The sequence below is a fragment of the Abramis brama genome (assembly GCF_963993115.1).
Source record: "Abramis brama genome assembly, chromosome: 14".
Lineage (NCBI taxonomy): Eukaryota > Metazoa > Chordata > Actinopteri > Cypriniformes > Leuciscidae > Abramis > Abramis brama.
In genome coordinates, this window is record NC_139976.1 from 8,978,288 (window position 1) to 8,995,559 (window position 17,272).

At 37.5% G+C, this 17,272-nt stretch overlaps 1 protein-coding gene across 1 annotated transcript in view; it reads left to right on the forward strand.

Annotated features, from left to right (window-relative positions):
• The window catches only part of aatkb (apoptosis-associated tyrosine kinase b), a 50,265-nt gene that overhangs the window by 7,325 nt on the left and 25,668 nt on the right, over positions 1–17,272 (forward strand). The window lies entirely within an intron of this gene.

Consider the following 17,272-nt stretch of genomic DNA (forward strand, 5'->3'; position numbering starts at 1 on the left):
CACACCTGTGAAAGCACCCTTAAACCACTTACTTTTTCTGCTTGGTAATTTTATATTACAACAATTTATCAAACATATCTAATGCTTAAAAATGTGTCTACTAACAGCCATTTTACATCCTGGAAGCCAGTGTAATGATTTCTATGATTATGAAAGCTTGCCATAGAGGTGTGTGTTTGGTAGAATGCTTGGAAAAACCCAGCATTAATGTGCTGCATGTGATTAATGTGTGTGAGTGTATTTGTAATGAAAGCACATGTAAGTGTCCATTAGTATTGCTCTGTCTCACAGCATTTGTGTGTGATGGAGTGTAAGACAGAAGCGTCGCTGGTGAGTTTACACAGCAGATGCTTTTTGATCTATTTCCATAGCAACTTGTGACACAGATGTCACACCATACCATCATTTCGGTCTCATTAATCTAACTCTGATTGTCTTAGCCGGGAGCATTCATTCACCGGATGCTGAATCACCTCTGTCACCCTAGGCAATTTATGATCTCGTTTATGAGGAGGTCAAGTGAGGATGTTGGTGCTGGTAGAGTTAGGTAAAGTTTTATTTCTTCCTTGAAGTCAAGGGTCAGGTATAAGTGGTCAAGGATACTTATACCAGTTGAATTTAGTTTTACACAGCCATGTTTCCACCGCCAGTATGTTCCAGTATAATCTAAATCAGATAAACCCACCGCAAATGGCATTGGCAAATTTCCTTTCTAATAGGCATTTTTAGTCAACAATTTGGCTGCATGAGATATATTGTCCCTTTAAAGATAAGAGATGTGTATCTGTATATCTGTGCATGAGAGAGGTAGAAAAAAACGAAGAGAGCAGGAATGTACATGTACATTCTGATGGCAGTCATGAGATTCCTTCATCTTTCCAGTTTTTCCTGATGATTCAAAAATTATTTTATGAAATATTCAGCCCATCAGTTCACATAAAGACACACATATTTGCCTTATACTACCCTGGAGGCAAAAAGCCTTCCAACAAACTAATTTCTTCTAGTAATAGCATCCACCCAAAGGTGGGCCATTTTCCCGGTGGGCCGACGTGCTTTTTGGGCCGATACATCTCATACTCATACATACTTTTTAACGGCCCATAAAATTTGTACATCGGCGGCCCATTCGTTTTGTTTTGTTTTGCTTAATTGGCGGCACTGGGTTTGTGCCGGTGTAATGCATTGGTCAAAAAAAGTCAGTGTTAGTTTTTTTTTCTGACAGACCAGCCCATGAAACACGTAGATCAGCGGCCCATTGGCTCTTTTCTTGATTGACATTGGGCTGGCCCAATCACAACTTTAAACGAGTGAGCGAGCGTGCAGCAGTGTCAGTGTGTATCTGTCAAAATAGTCAGCGAGATGGAGAAGAAACGCAAGGAATGTGCAGAGAAATAGCGTGAAACAATAGAACCAGGCCCTTAAAGCAGACACTGTCAAAATATATGTTTTCTGACCTTCATCAGCTCCAGCGGCAGATGATGATAGTGAGGAGGATCAGGAGAGAGATGAGAGAGTGTAGAGTCCGCGGTAAGCAGAACTACTTTCAAAACACTTAGGCTATGTCATGAGTGTAGGAACCCATAACCCAGTTACAGATTATTTCCACATCTGCATAGTTGACGATTACCGCAATTCACTAGAAATTTAACGAGAGGCGTTTGTAAACCATGTTTTCCGCCAAAATAAAAGCTTGATGCAGTTTGCGTCAAAATAAAAGATCATGTGCTTATCTCATTCAAGTATAGAAATTGGTACAACACTAATTATGAAAGTTTACTTTATTTTTTAGTGCATTATTGTTTTACAAAATATGGCTATTACTGTCATTGGATTAATATTATAACTATTATTATGTAGTAGGTGTAATGTAAATAGACACTGTAACTAAAAGAGGTTTGAATTTTTCTTTTTTTAATATGCACACTGAATATGGGTTGGAGCTTTTAATTTTGAACTCTCAAAGTGCACCAGATTGATGAATTTAACATTAAAATGCACAAAATTTTCTCCCCCTAGAACGACCGAGGTCCCACCACCACAGTTTTAACAAAAATCCTGTAAGAAACACTGGTATTGCTATGTCGATGCAGCTTATAGCTTGTTTCAGGATTTATCACTGTGTAGTATAGTTCAACTGTATTAATAAATGTCACATTTTTACTTATTTCATCTGTTAACTCTCACTTGTTCCTATACTCACTCATTACATGGCATCAGTGGTTTTAATGAATAGGAGTTGGTATGCATATAATTAAGGGCGTGCAAAGATGGGTGGTGTTTATGATCATATAGTGGGCCGGTCTGGGCCAAAATGCCCGGGCCGTTTTTTTGTCCCAGTCCAGCCCTGACCCAAAGTACAGAAATGAAAATAAACAGAATGTAGACTTATGTACAAAAACAAAGTTGAGTTCTATATAATTGGAATAATTTAAATAATTTTGTTAGGATTATCCCACAAATGTGTGCATGTTTATATATACAGTGGGATCCAATATATATATATATATATATATATATATATATATATATATATATATATAATAAAAAAGAAAATCTTAGATTACACTGAAAATCAATTATTATTTTTTTTTTATTTTTTTTTAAACCTGGAAATAAGTTTTAGGATTTTGAACATTTAAACACTAATTAAGAGATTATGATATTAATTTAATTATCCAATGAAACGTTTATTGTTAAACATTGTTAAACATGTTGTTAAACATTAAACATTCTTAAAGTGCCCCTATTATGCTATTTTAAAGGTTCATAATTGTTTTGGAGGTCTCCTACAGTAGGTTCACATGCATCCTGTCAAAAAAACCCACTTTATTTTTCTGATAATATACATTACTGCATCTCCTCTCATCTTCGTTTAATCAAGGATCCTTCTTTCCGAGAGCCTACTCTGCTCTGATTGGTCAGATGGCCCAGTCTGTTGTGATTGGTCTACCGCTTACAAGGTGTGTCGGAAACAAATTCCCGATTTCTGTATCTGAATCATCTCTGGAGGCTCCCTCAGCACTTGATACACAGTGATAAGAACAGTAATGATGGCGTCTGTTCTACCATATTAATTCGAGCATGAGTCCTCATCCTTTGGAAGTGCATGCAAAGTGGATTTGCTTTCGCCACGCATGTCGACAACACAAACCAAAAACTTCCAGGCCTCAGCTAGTTAATGAAGACCATAGGTGAGCATTATGCAAATTTGTAATGAAAGTTTCTGGCAGTTCAGAATTGAATCTTTCTTTTGGGACACAATAACTGTTGTGGACTTTGATCTTTTGAAACCTTGCAGACCTTTTACATTTACAAACAGCTATTACTACAGCATAATAGGGCACTTTAAAGGAGAAAAATTAGAAGCCGTTTTACTGGTGGTCTCAGATTTAGACTGCACTGTTTGTGTAGCACATGTTCTGGTAAACTGAAAGAATAGTTACGTAAAGCTGCTGTTCCAATCACCCAGGCTGGAAGATTCTAGATCGGTTTTTACTGTTGCTAGAACCAAACCTGCTATTTATGGATAATTGAGCCCTGACCTTCAAAACCCACTTTGTGTGATATGCATTGAAATTAATGAAACATATGTAGCCTCCCTGTCTCCATGGCAACCCCTCTTCAGCATCCATGGCACAGTGTGAGCACACTTAAGCTTTCGGTTCTCAGTGTGTAATCACACCCTGGCCATCTACAACCACGGCAACAGCAGGAAAACCAATAGAGGCTTTCAAGGAATTAGAGGCACTGCCTGAATTCTGTTCTTTTAGATCCATTATTCAGAGGAGAAGGGAAAATCCTCATTTTGCTTGAATTGAATTGTTATTCTCCACCTGGTAGTTCAAATACCTTTCATGCTCGCTATTCTATATTATCGTTTGGTGTACTTGTACTGGCTGATTAGTGTGTTGGTAACTAGTATTGGACATTTTTGCTTTGTGGTTTGTTTGCTCCTTGGTAACTGTCAATTTAGAATCTTAGTTAAGGTTTCTTGCACCAAAAACATGCACTTTAAGACTATTTTTCGCCTTCTTCCTGAATTTACATTTATTAAATTATCCTTTTCCTGACCATTTGCTTTCAGACTACTATGCAAAGGGCCTCTTTGCATTTGAAAAGAGAAACAGCACTTTCTGAAGCTTTTTGCATAGTTTTTACTGTTCCATTCTTTAATAACAGCTTCTCTGAAAAAACAATCTGCATTAAAATGTGTACATGGTCCAGGTCTTATTGTGAGAAATTAATGGGTGCACGTTATTAATGGGTGCTCAACTTTTAAATACTTTGTCAGTGTCTGCTGTAGCAGTCATGCGCTTTCAGAAACCCTCCACCTTCCCCAGCTCCACCTGTATAGATCTGCTACGGGTTATTCATGTATGCTATATTTTACAGCAGCAGCATGTCTTACTTGCTCACAGCAGCGTGTCGTGTGTGTATTGACAGTCGCAAGTCCCGTACTAGCTCTGCAGCAGCAGCAGCAGCAGATCTATTACACCAAGACCAAACATATTAACATTGTCATTTCCATTACCATGCCAAACACTTCGAGAGTTGTCATGACAGAAATGTATGTGGTTAATTTCCCAAGAGATATTGATGCATTGAAATTTATTAGAAATCTGTAACTAACTTTTAGTCAGACACAAATAACTCTTAGCCTGTGTTTATAATACAAATATTTGAATAAGAGAAATGGTTAGAGGCTGAAAACAGAGATAGTAGATCTGCATACATTCCAGCTCCAATATGAAGAAAAGATTCAATTAAACTCTAACACAGAGTCAAATATTCTTTGTCCTCATTTTATTCTGTATTACATTGTCTTTTTTTATATTCCTTCATCATTCTTTTATCAAGCCGCCTGATGCTCCAGCAGCTCTCGGGAACCTTGTTACACGGCACCATTATCTCCTACTTCACTCATGTGTGTGTTTAAAATTTAATGTCATGTTCTCGTTCTCAGAGTTTGAGTATTCTCTCCGGATACGAGCATCCTGACCTAAACCAGATAGGAGTGCGTGGAAAGACATCAAAAACAGGCCTAGCAACATTTGTTTTTAGTGCAAGTTACGTAACTTGAGTGGCACGTAACCATGCAGAGATCTGCATCTCTGAGAGGAGATGATGTGGTGGGTGTCTAGCAGGATCAGAACAGAAATAAGGCATTTAGATTCCAGGGCCCAGCAGCTGGTTCCCACTACAGAGACGGAGAAGATCAGAGGGAGAGAGTGTCAATGCTGAATGACAGTGAGGTTGATGGATGAGAGATAAAACTTGGACTCTGGTGAGCAGCCTACATATGCAGCATTTTAGGTAACTCCTGACACGAAGACTGTTCCAGAAGTTAGGCAGTGTTTTTTTCCTTACAAGATACCTTTTGGTCAAATTCTAAGGCAGTATTGCGTGTATCCTTCATGATGGAGGCAATCCCATCATGTACTGGAAAAATCTATCCAATAGAACAGACAAGTGAGAGAAATGTTGATTATAAATATTCTTGAGTTTTTACTTTTACCATGTCCTGTGCAGCTGTGAAGTGATTTTTTTTAAAGATTTTTGTTTGTTTTTTGAAAAAAGCCTCTTTTGCTCACCAAGGCTGAATTTACTTGATCAAAAATACATCAGAAACAGTTATGTTGTAAAATATTATAAAAATTCTAAATAACTGTTTTTATTTTTTTATTTTAATATATTAATTTAAAATGTAATTTATTCTTGTGATGACAAAGCTGAATTTTCAGCATCATTACTCCAGTCTTCAGTGTCACAGGATCCTTCAGAAATCATTCTAATGTGCTTATTTGGGGCTCAAAAACATATATATTATTATTGCTTGTTTTTTTTTGTTTTTTTTGTGGAAACCATAATACATTTTCAGGATTCTTTAATGAATAGAAAGTAAAAAACAGCAATTAATTGAAATAGAAATATTTTGTAACATTATAAATTTCTTTACATTTATATATACATTTTGATCAATTTATTTTTTTACGCACACAAAAAAAAAAATTTTTTTACCCAATATTTCGAGTGCGTTCGACATATATACCCGAAATATTACCCGAAAGTCGAGTTTCCTGCAGTTTTTTGGGGGTTTTTATGTTTATGTTGTTTCTGCATACGTATAATGTTCCAAATCAGTCACTCATTGCAGTTGAGATGCTCTCTTAGCAGGTAACTGCGTTTAAAGACTAGTTTAAAGACAGCTCACTAGATTTTGGAACAAATCAATGAAGTGACTGGAGGCGGAAAAGACAGAGCAAGGTGATTGATCCATATGTTAGGTTTATCTATTGATTTTGCATTTCTCTATCCATCACTGACTCTTTTAGTGGCCGTACGATGTGTCCTCGCTGCAGGTGAGCTTAGAGAACACACAGAGATGCTTTTCCTGTCACAAGCATTATGTAGATCCGCTGACTTAAGGGGGGGGGGTTATTGATTAGACAGGCTTCTTACTGTGCACATAGGAATGCAGTATTCATGTGTGTGCGTTTTCATTGAGCACACATTCCTGTGCTATGACTGAACAGGAAGTCCAAGTCATCTTTTTTCACCATCATACCCTGTATATCAATATTCTGAAGCTGTAAGATACATTTTGAGATAAAAGAAAGTTCTAAACAGTCTGTTAAAATGCTAATGCTGTTCAAAGTGTTTGAGGGAGGAGGCTTGATAGGTCTCTGCCTTAGACGGAACACCCACGACCCCCCACAGTCCATCCATTCACTAAGCGTCTGATGCAAAATTGCATACAAAACTGGCAGAACTAGCAGAAAACGGCGATTGCAATCTGATTGGCTGGCGCTGAGCAACTTCTGGGAGTCGGGTGCAGAATTCCGCCTAGAAACAAGGTTTATGCAATGAGCACCTTTGAGGAACAACAAATCACTGGATTAGATAAAGTTTACCTGGGTAGTGGCATCAAATTTGAAAGATACTGACTTTTATTTGAGGCACCTCTTTGTTTTCTGAGTATGTCTGTAAAATAATCACTTGCAGATGGCCATAAATTCTGTTTTCAAAGTCTGACTAGATAATTTCTTCTGTTTTCTCTTCCGTCATTCTTGGCATGGTTCTGTTGGTTTCAAACTGTTCCAACTAAATGAACAGCATTTGATAGATCAGACAGGTCCATGAATCATGTATCATAGAGATATACTACATAAAGATTTTATTTGCCTTGCCAATGTTTCCTTGTTTGCTCAGGAATTATATCGCTAGTCTTATTGATCTGGATTGAGGGAGAATAATGGGTCTTTGATCCATATAAACCATCCCATAATTCAAATCTTTGATATTAGTTTGCCTTTCTGAGCCCTAATCAATAGTTTCTTGGATCCAGGTAAATTCAGGATGTGCCGTAGCTTTTGAAAGAACACATACTTTAAATGAGGCCTATAAAAAGTAAACATTAGGCATGGAAGAGTCTCAAGTCATAATGAGAAAGTTAAAATGAGATTCAGCTCAAAGATCACAATGGGAAAAACTTGATATATTTTTTTCTCTCTCTCCTTCTTTCCATCATGCAGATGGCAAAGTGCCAACTACTGAAATAAATGAACTGTATTTTAAAGTAGGTGCATGGATCAAGGGAATGGGAAGGATGGACTGGCGGGTCATTGAGTTGTTGATTTAGCATAACATAAGCACCAGTAAACCCCAAAAGTGTTTCTGACAAATACACACACACTTCTCTGCTGTGTATCCGGCCTTCCTGCACAGTAGTGCTGAAATAAGCAAATCTGTGTACCTGCTGTAAAAATGTCACACTAACTAGTGGTGAGTGACTGTACAAAAAGAAGGCCATAAGTATTTGGGTCAGAGTCTCTGCAAAGTAGGATAAATGACTTTGACTTGCTATTCTCTATCATAAATGAATATTCAATCTATTTTATTTGTGTATTGGTTTAGAATGCCTCTGATTTTCTCTGATACTTGTAAACCTGGAAAACAAATGGGTAACATGTATCATCATTTATCCTTAGCTATTCAGTATGGCAGAATTCTTTGTTGAAATGAAAGCAAACTCAAGCTGTTATGGCTGTAAGTTAGATGTAGATTTATATTAATGAACTGTATTTAAAAAAAAATAAAAAAAATAATTTGGTCATAGTTGCATTTTCACTTGTTTACAACTATTTATCTCACAAATATATTTTATAAATATATTTTGGAATTATTATTATTATTATTTTTTTGTCGTACAAGTTTGTAATCTTCTAAAAAAGGAATCATGAAATCTTTTGCATTTTTAACAGACTTAAAGGTAAAAGATTGATCCTATTGCTGTTTGAGAGTGAGTTCAAGTCCAAGTGAACCGGAAGTTGCAACCGACTTTCAGTGTTGTGACGTATTTCCAAGTGAAATGGAATATTGAATTGAGTGCGGGGTTTTACTTTCGTGCACCTCCTCTCCATCTCTCGCTCATAGCAGACTGACGGAGTGGAGTGGTTAAGGATATTCAACCCAAGCTATCAAAATTAAGTAATCAGAAAAGGAACGCCATTTAATATTCAGCAAATATTCAGATTTTGATTAAAGATCACCACGACAAAGAAAAAATTCTGTGTATTAACTTGCACGGATTAAGTGTTCATCACAAGACTAGTTATGTGTGCTAACAAAGTAAGTAGGGTCTATTTTGATTTCATGATGACATTTTGATTGCATGCTTTAAGCATGCAGGGGTACATTACAATTTCAAAGCGGTGGTGAAGTAAGGTATCTAAAGGATTGACTTTCAATTACACTACTGAAGGTTTTTCATTGAAGGTGGCATATTTCACTGGGAGTTACATAATCCCCACGTTTGTGAGCCTAGCACGGTTCCAAGAACTTAACTTCTTGTACCAAGAAACTACACAGATGCTAACAGCCATGCTTAAGTGTGCCTGTGTGTGTGTGTGTGTGTGTGTGTGTGTGTGTGTGTGTGTGTGTGTGTGTGTGTGTGTGTGTGTGTGTGTGTGTGTGTGTGTGTGATTTAATAGATCCATGCAGCTTCTTAAAAACAGAAACTTGAATAATTCCCTCGTTAAAAACTTATTTGAAACGTAGTTGTTAAAGATAATAGAAAACTGGAAATGTTGTCTTTGCTTGTCCAAGATAGCATGTCAGCAGACTCAGCTCAGTGTTAAACTCAGAAATTTATGCAAATATTATGCAAAAGAATGTATGAATTCATGCATATACTCTATGTTTGCTTGTTCACTATTTCACTCTTCACTGCAGTGAATGACACATATTTGCCTATAAAGAAAGAGTCAGCATAAAATCAGCTTATTTGTACACCGCTTTTATATATAAAATCCTTTGACTACACACTCAAGGATTGCGAAACATTGTCATAAAGGACATACAATGAGACATGCACATGGTGATCTACCATTATAACATATGGAACATTCACAAACATTAACATTTTCATCTTACTGTATGGATGCATTATATATGGGCACCATATACAAACGATCTGCTTGGGGCGTCGCAAATATGGCCGCCGAGTTTGTTTGCTCTGATGTGTTGATGTCTCTAGGGTGCCGTGTTTCTCATGTCCTCAGGCTGTATTTGGGGTTAGTCTGGCAGAGTGAGCAGCTCTTTGGCCATATGTGCATTATGTCTATGTCCATTTTCAGTTTGTCTGTCATGGGCCGTGGTCCAGCTCCACCTCTCCACCCCTCCACCCGTCCCCTGATTCACCTTCTGTTCTTACATTCTGTCTCTTCATCAATATTAGGCTTCAGCTTATTAGATTAAACATTTGATCATGTTTGAACAGACTGTCTCTCTCTCTTTCCTCTGAGCATGTTTGGCATTCAGCTTCTACTATCCCTAAGTTTAAATCATTCATCTCTCGCTTTTTGTCTGCTTTCGTGCTGACTGCGCAAAGCTGTTGGAGATAGTCGAGTGAGGGATGTGAGTAATGCCAGCACATTAAAACTACCTGAGTAGCAGCGTAAGGATAAGTATGTGTCATCTAGAGAGTTCTCTCAGCACAATGTTTAAGCTGATGTACTGTCTTTACAGCATTTTCTATCTCACTATTGTTTCTGCAATAGATTTGAATTGCTTCCTTTAGCTCAGTGGTTCCCAATCCTGGTCCTGGGCTGTGTCCAAAATCGCCCCCATACCCTCATTCACTATTGCCTACATTAGTTCACTAATATAGTTTACTTGAGGGAATGAATGAAAACGAGTGAGCGAATTCGTACACTGAGTGCGCCGTTCGGTTGGGATTGAATGAGTGCACTCGATAACTTCCACTGTCGTTTCGGACACTACTACAAATGGCTGTCCCCTCAAATAGTGCTCTACTTAAGGGTGTAGGTAGGGGGTGATTTCGGACACAACTCCTCCCCGACTGTACACGGAAACTCTCGCCGATCGATCGGTTACACCCAACCGCAGCGGAAGTCAAACGCACCTAGTGAAATGCTAGTCATTGAATCATTCATTCAAACTAATATTTTTAAATAATTCATTCAGATTCATTAAATGTTTTAAATAGACTGCAGCAATTATCATTTTGTCAGGACCTCTTGTAAATTATGTTATTTTGTTTAGTTGTCTGTTCATCGTGAGAAAATTGTGATCTCTGTTTGAAAACAAATAAAACATAATTCTAAATTTATCCAGAATAGTGAAGCTCTAACCTGATTCAACTCAGATCATTAGTAAAGACTCAGCATGGTGATAAAAACACCAAGGTCATGGATTTGATTCCCAGGGAGTTGGTTGCAGGTTTGGGGGGGGTTGGTTGGGGCATCAGGGGTCCCCCTCAGTTTAAACCACATTCCGGGTTCCATATATATATATATATATATATATATATATATACAAAAATACTGTTTTATATTAGTTTTTATATTAGTTTATGTTTTGAATATGTTTTTTTGAAGCTATAAATACAAAAATTACACACTAAATACAAATACTAGTGTGTAAATAACACTAGTGTAATTTCACTAATACAAAAAATAGTGAAATAACGAAATAGTGAAATTACTCTTTTACCTTTTGGTGAATTGGTGAATAATTTGTATGAATTTGTACTATCTCAATCATATTTTTTTGGTGCGATCTGCTTACGCCACAGTGGCGGTTATGTTTAGAGCTGGACCATGCTTTCTTCTAAAAATTCACATTGTACAAATTCATACGAATTTTCCTGTGAGACCAGGTTGGAGCTTTGCCTCCTTATTTCAGTCCACCAATTGAAATGTGTATATGTCAGTTCACGCTGTCTGATTTTGCCAAACAGACCTGTCACTCAGAGAAGAATCTGTGTTTGTGTGTGTGTGTGTGTGCTGACATTTCTAAAGGCCCATTATTGCTTTTCTGGCATTTTAGAAATAAGTGAAAGTGAATGACCTGTCTAAGCACCAGACTGTTCCGTTTAAATCACCTGCCAGTCATCTCCATGGAAACAGTACCCAGCCTTATGATTGGTTAGCAGTTTGGGCTTAGTTTATGTTAATGAATCTGCTTGCTTGAATGCTGTTGTTCTTGACTGCTGTAAATTAAAGGTTCTGCTTGAGGCTCTTTTGTCAAGCTGAAGTGGCTTCCCACCAGGAACAGGGTACACGTTTCCTCCAGCTCTCATGGCTTTGCTCTGGTTCACCCCCACCCATCCCTCATCATTTAGTCATTAGAGCTGTTCCTGCTCTCTTCCTGAGCTGACTGAAAATGGGTACCAACCCCGAAGCTCCTCTGGAGGAGAAAGAGAGGAAAGAGCAAACAGCATTCAGAACTTTTTTTTTTTTTTTTGTAACACTAGATGTTCACTGCTTTTAAAAAAGCTGCTCTTAAAACATTGTTCTGTTCCTGCTTCTTTTTTTTTTATAACAAATGCCCGGAGAATATCAGACATGCATATCTCCTTGTATTCATGCTCGGATTGTTCTAGAACAGCAGTTGCTCAACCTATCTTATTTTTTAGACGTTAAAGCATGGGGTGCTGGGAAGCAGGGTTGTGCAAAATTTAAGAAAGGGTTCCTTTTCAGTTTGTGAGATGGAATTTAAATGGAATTGAATCCCATGGAATGACAGCAAGAGGCCAGGCTGGGGAGACGACCTGGAACGTTGAGCTCCATCATGTTTTAGCACCATTATAAAGAGTTTGGGGTAAATTACAGTATCTTGGGATATTAAGTGTCCTTCTATCATCCATCCATGCATTTTCCAAACCACTTGTCTTAGGGTCACTGTGTCCATCTCAGCGTCACAGGCCATAGGGAGGGAAACACCCTGGGCATTCATTCTATGGTGAATGTTTTATTAAATATAATGGAATATATACTGTACACTATTGTTCAAAAGTTTGGGGTTGGTAAGATTTGTGTTAATATTTTTGAAAGAAGTCTCTTATGATCACCAAGGCTGAAATTATTTGATCAAAAACACAGTTAAAACAGTAATATTGTAAAATATAACAATTTAAAATAACTATTTTCTTTTTTTAAATGTAAATTATTCCTGTGATGGCAAAGCTGAATTTTCAGCATCATTACTCCAGTCTTCAGTGTCACATGATCCTTCAGAAATCATTCTAATATGGTGCTCAAGAAACATGTCTTATTGTTATCAATGATGAAAACAGCTGCTTAATATTTTTTTGTGTCTGTGAAAACTATGATTTTGCCTTTGATGAATAGAAAATTCAAAAGAAAATTATTTATTGGAAACAAATAATTATTTGTTACATGATTTTTATTCTCTCTGGGTTCATTGTAAGCTATAAAACACTTTGATGAGGATTTTCAGACAGTTCCAGTAAACACTTTAGACTAAAGTTTGATTGCAAATTGAGAGTTTGATTGGGCCAAATCAAACCTCAAAGAACAAATTTTGAGAGCACCTGAACGTGAAAGCCTTGTAATGGCTCGATGAGTCACAGCGGCAGTCGCACTTTGAAAAGACGGTCTGGAATTTAAGCTCACAGGATCCAGACAATGTGTTTCAGAGAATGTGTTAAGATGAAGATAACTAGACAGCCATCTCAGAAATAGCTTGTGTTACATGACTAATGTGACTGTCAATTGTTCACACATCTAATCACTGTACAGTCTCACTTGAGCAGAGAGAGGCAGAATCATTAGTTCTGATTGTAATTGCTACAGCAAAGGTCTTTAGATTCTAGACTATTAGCATTGAAACCAGATCTACTTGATTATAAATGAATTGTCTGTACTAACTTAACAGTACTCCAGTACTGTTTTAATTTAAAGCATCATTCATTATTGATGCGTAACTTTTCTTCACATATATACGGTTATGTGTATCAAAATGACAGACACTCACTTGGTATCTGCAATTTTGTTGTCACATTAGTCAGTGTACACTGGTTTGTACTGCGTTCTGCACATGTCAGATTTGTGCACTTATGTAACCAGACATTATTTATTTAGATTTAGATAGCACTTTGCTATTCCCCGTTTCTGTTAGTATATTGTTTATACAATTGCCCCAAAAAGCATTTGGACACTTGGATCACATTTGTATGAATATCATTATAAACATATCAGCTTTTCTCAGAACTAACTTCACTCTGGCTATGTTTGGCTATTGCTTTTAACCAAGTGGTACCAAGAGGATTTTTAGAGGATCAATGAAGTCACTCAAGTTCACACAGGTTTTCTTTAGCAGAGTAACCACACTACCTCTCAAAAGTAAGATTTTAAAATGTTTTTGTAAGAAATCTCTTATGTTCACCAAGGCTGCATTTATTTAATAAGAAATACAGTAAAAATGGAATATGTGAAATATTATTCCAATTTAAAATGTTTGGTATAATATGCAGATACTAGATACTAACAGTGCAACTGATACTCTACTCTCCTGCTTGGACAACTTCTGCCCCCTTTCATCCAGGCCAGCCCGCGCCACCCCCTCTGCCCCCTGGTTATCTGATGTTCTCCGTGAACATCGTTCTAAACTCAGGGGTGCAGAGAGGAAGTGGCGCAAATCGAAAGATCCTACTGACCTTGGTCTTTATCAATCCCTCCTCTCTTCCTTCTCTGCTAATATCTCTACTAATATCCTGCTAAAATGACTCACTATCACGACAAAATGAACAATTCTTCTTACTCATGCATGCTTTTCAAAACCTTCTCCTCTCTTCTCAACCCTCCTCCTCCTCCACTTTCATCAACCCTAACAGCTGATGATTTTGCAAAAATTCTTTATAAATAAAACAACCACCATCAGCGGCCAATTTACCAATCCACAAACTGACACATACATCTTACTAGCTAACACACACATTCTACCCTCCTTTTCTCTGTACTGTAAGTCGCTTCTGCGTCGCTTCTGCTAAAAGCGTCTGCTAAATGAATAAATGTAAATAATGTAAATTTTAAACTTTTGTTGCTGCAACTCTGCTGCAATAGTTTAAGTAAAGGAGTTTAGTACAGATTATTTGAGGGATACGAATAAATGCAAGTAAAAATAAAGTCTTATTTCAGTTTTGAAGTGTATGTGTGCCCTTCCGTTAGTAATATCTGTTCTCATTAAGAGTAGAAGGCTCTCGGGCCCTCTCAATGTCTTCATTAAGACAGGACTCAATACCATTGATCTCACAGTGAAGACTATGTGGTATGTATAGGTTTGACAATACTTTTTTGAAAACATCGTCACAAATGTAGTGAAACGTCAAAAAAACTGATTTTGAGGACATTGAGTTGTCCTTACTATTTGACAGTTTTAGTAATGAGTGTGTGTAATTGTATCCCTCACCCTGGAACAGTGACTATATTTTTTCTTCCAAATAACCTTTTCTGAAGGGTGCTTGAAAGGGTATTTGTCACTCATTAGTGCAGTGTCTCTATGGTTTAGCTATATTTCTGGTGTCTCTCTGCTGATTTGAACTTAATGATTTATGTCTGATTGTAATGCAGCTGCAGTGAGTTGTTCAGCATCAGAAAGAATCAAATATAGATGAATGCATTTCATGAGACCTCACAATATATTGCTTATGAAATGTGCCAAGTACAAACGCACTCACATAAAACCATCTCTTCATCCATATCTTCATGGTCTACTTTTTTTCTTGTTATATAGATAGAGTAGCATGGTGATAGATAGCATGGATTCATGGATTGAGGGAATGTGTTGGAAAAACACAGCGTTTTGCAGCCAACTGCAGATTTTACACTCGTCCTATCCATTCCAGTTTCCATGGCAACTACTGAAGCTGAATTTGGAGTGAAAATAAGACACTGCAAGTCCAATAAATAAATAAAGCTAGCAAATACGGCATCACTGACAGTAACAATCATTCTTAGGGTTGTTATTTTCTTGTCCTAGTTGATGAATTAGATTGCATATTCCTTGTATAAATTATGAATTAATTATGCTCTTTATGACTTTATGTGCTTGCCCTAGCACTTCTTTAATAATATATGCGACCCTGGCCTGCATATCGCAATATTAGATCAGACAGTTTAAAAGGTAAGAGAAAACAGCTGAATGTAACATTACATTCATTCAGCCCATGGTCCTTTTGGCTTCAGCATTTTAATTTGTTACCTGGCTGTTTTGCTTATTCCGAATAATGTGAAAGCAGAAGAAACTCAATGGTGGATTAAATTCAGTTTGTGAGGCCAAACGTTTCTCTCGCCAAGGTCATATGTCATATGGGCGAATAACACAGCACAACCATTTAATGCCATTAGTCAGCAACAGACATTCGATGCTAATGAAGTCCTTGCAACTAATTAATCTAAAATCCAAATCGAAAAAGACACAAATTAGACTTAATATCGACCTTACAAACAAGTCCAGATTCCTGACCCCTAGTAGTGGCTGCTATGTTAAAATCACAGTACCATCCAGATACTAGGGCTGTGTTTAGCTCCACATTTAGACATATACTTAATAACTTCTCTAAACACTTCCCTTTGGGGGAATCCCCGCCACCAGTTCAACTTCGCCAAGTGGGCGGGATAAGTGTATTTGGACGGACCCTTGACCCCTTAAAGGGATAGTTCGCCCAAAAATGATATTTAAGCCATGATTTACTCACCCTCAAGCCGTTCGAGATGCATATTTCAATCTTTTTTCAGACGAACATATTTTCAGTTATTTTAGAAAATGTCTTAGATCTTTCAGTGGTTATAATGTGAAGCAATGGGGTCCAGCAGATTCAAGTCGCAAAATGTGCATGCATCCTTCACAAAAATAATCCATCCGGCTCCAGGGGGATAAACGAAGGCCTTCTGAGGGTAATCCGTGCAGTTTTGTCGTAAAAATATACATATTTAAAACTTTATAAACGAAAATAACTGGCTTCCGGTGGCGGTCGGTGCGCGTTCATGGAGATGAATGACGTCGTGACGTAGAGCGAACGTAGAGTTTTGTTTTGCTCTGCTCTCTGGCTGCGCTGTCACGCTTGTTCTACGTCACGACGCTTCCTGCAGTACGTCCTACGTCATATGCCAGCAACCATCTCCATGAACGCGCACCGACCGCCACCGGAAGCCAGTTATTTTCGTTAATAAAGTTTTAAATATGTATATTTTTACGACAAAACTGCACGGATTACCCTCAAAAGGCCTTCGTTTATCCCCCTGGAGCCGGATGGATTATTTTTGTGAAGGATGCATGCACATTTTGCGACTTGAATCAGCTGGACCCCATTGCTTCACATTATAACCACTGAAAGATCTAAGACATTTTCTAAAATAACTGAAAATGTGTTCGTCTGAAAAAAGATTGACATATGCATCTCGAACGGCTTGAGGGTGAGTAAATCATGGCTTAAATATCATTTTTGGGCGAACTATCCCTTTAATTTTGACAGAGAGAGCGAGTCTACTCAATATGTACACTTCAGGCAGATCCATAGACCACAATGCAACACGAATGTGACGTCACAGCAGATCGCGCTTAATTTACCCTCACCTCCACACAATCCTAGTATATGATATTGGAGTTATTTTGACATTTGACCGCAAATTACATGTAGCTGACTGTTATAGTTTATTGTATTGTTATCATTTTTTGTTTGTGTAATTTTTTATATTTTCTCCAACAGCCCAAGCCTACACACAGACCTATAGAATGGTGCATAAAACTAATTCATAAGGGGGAAAAACTGTAAATAATAAATCAGCTCCATTGCAGATTCCAAGTGATCAAGGGCACTGCACTCCAGTAGTGGGCGCTCATGCAACTAAAAGGGTTAGTTCACCCAAAAATGTAAATTATTTCATAATTTACTCACCCTCAAGCCATCCTAGGTGTATATGACTTTCATCTTTCAGCCAAACTC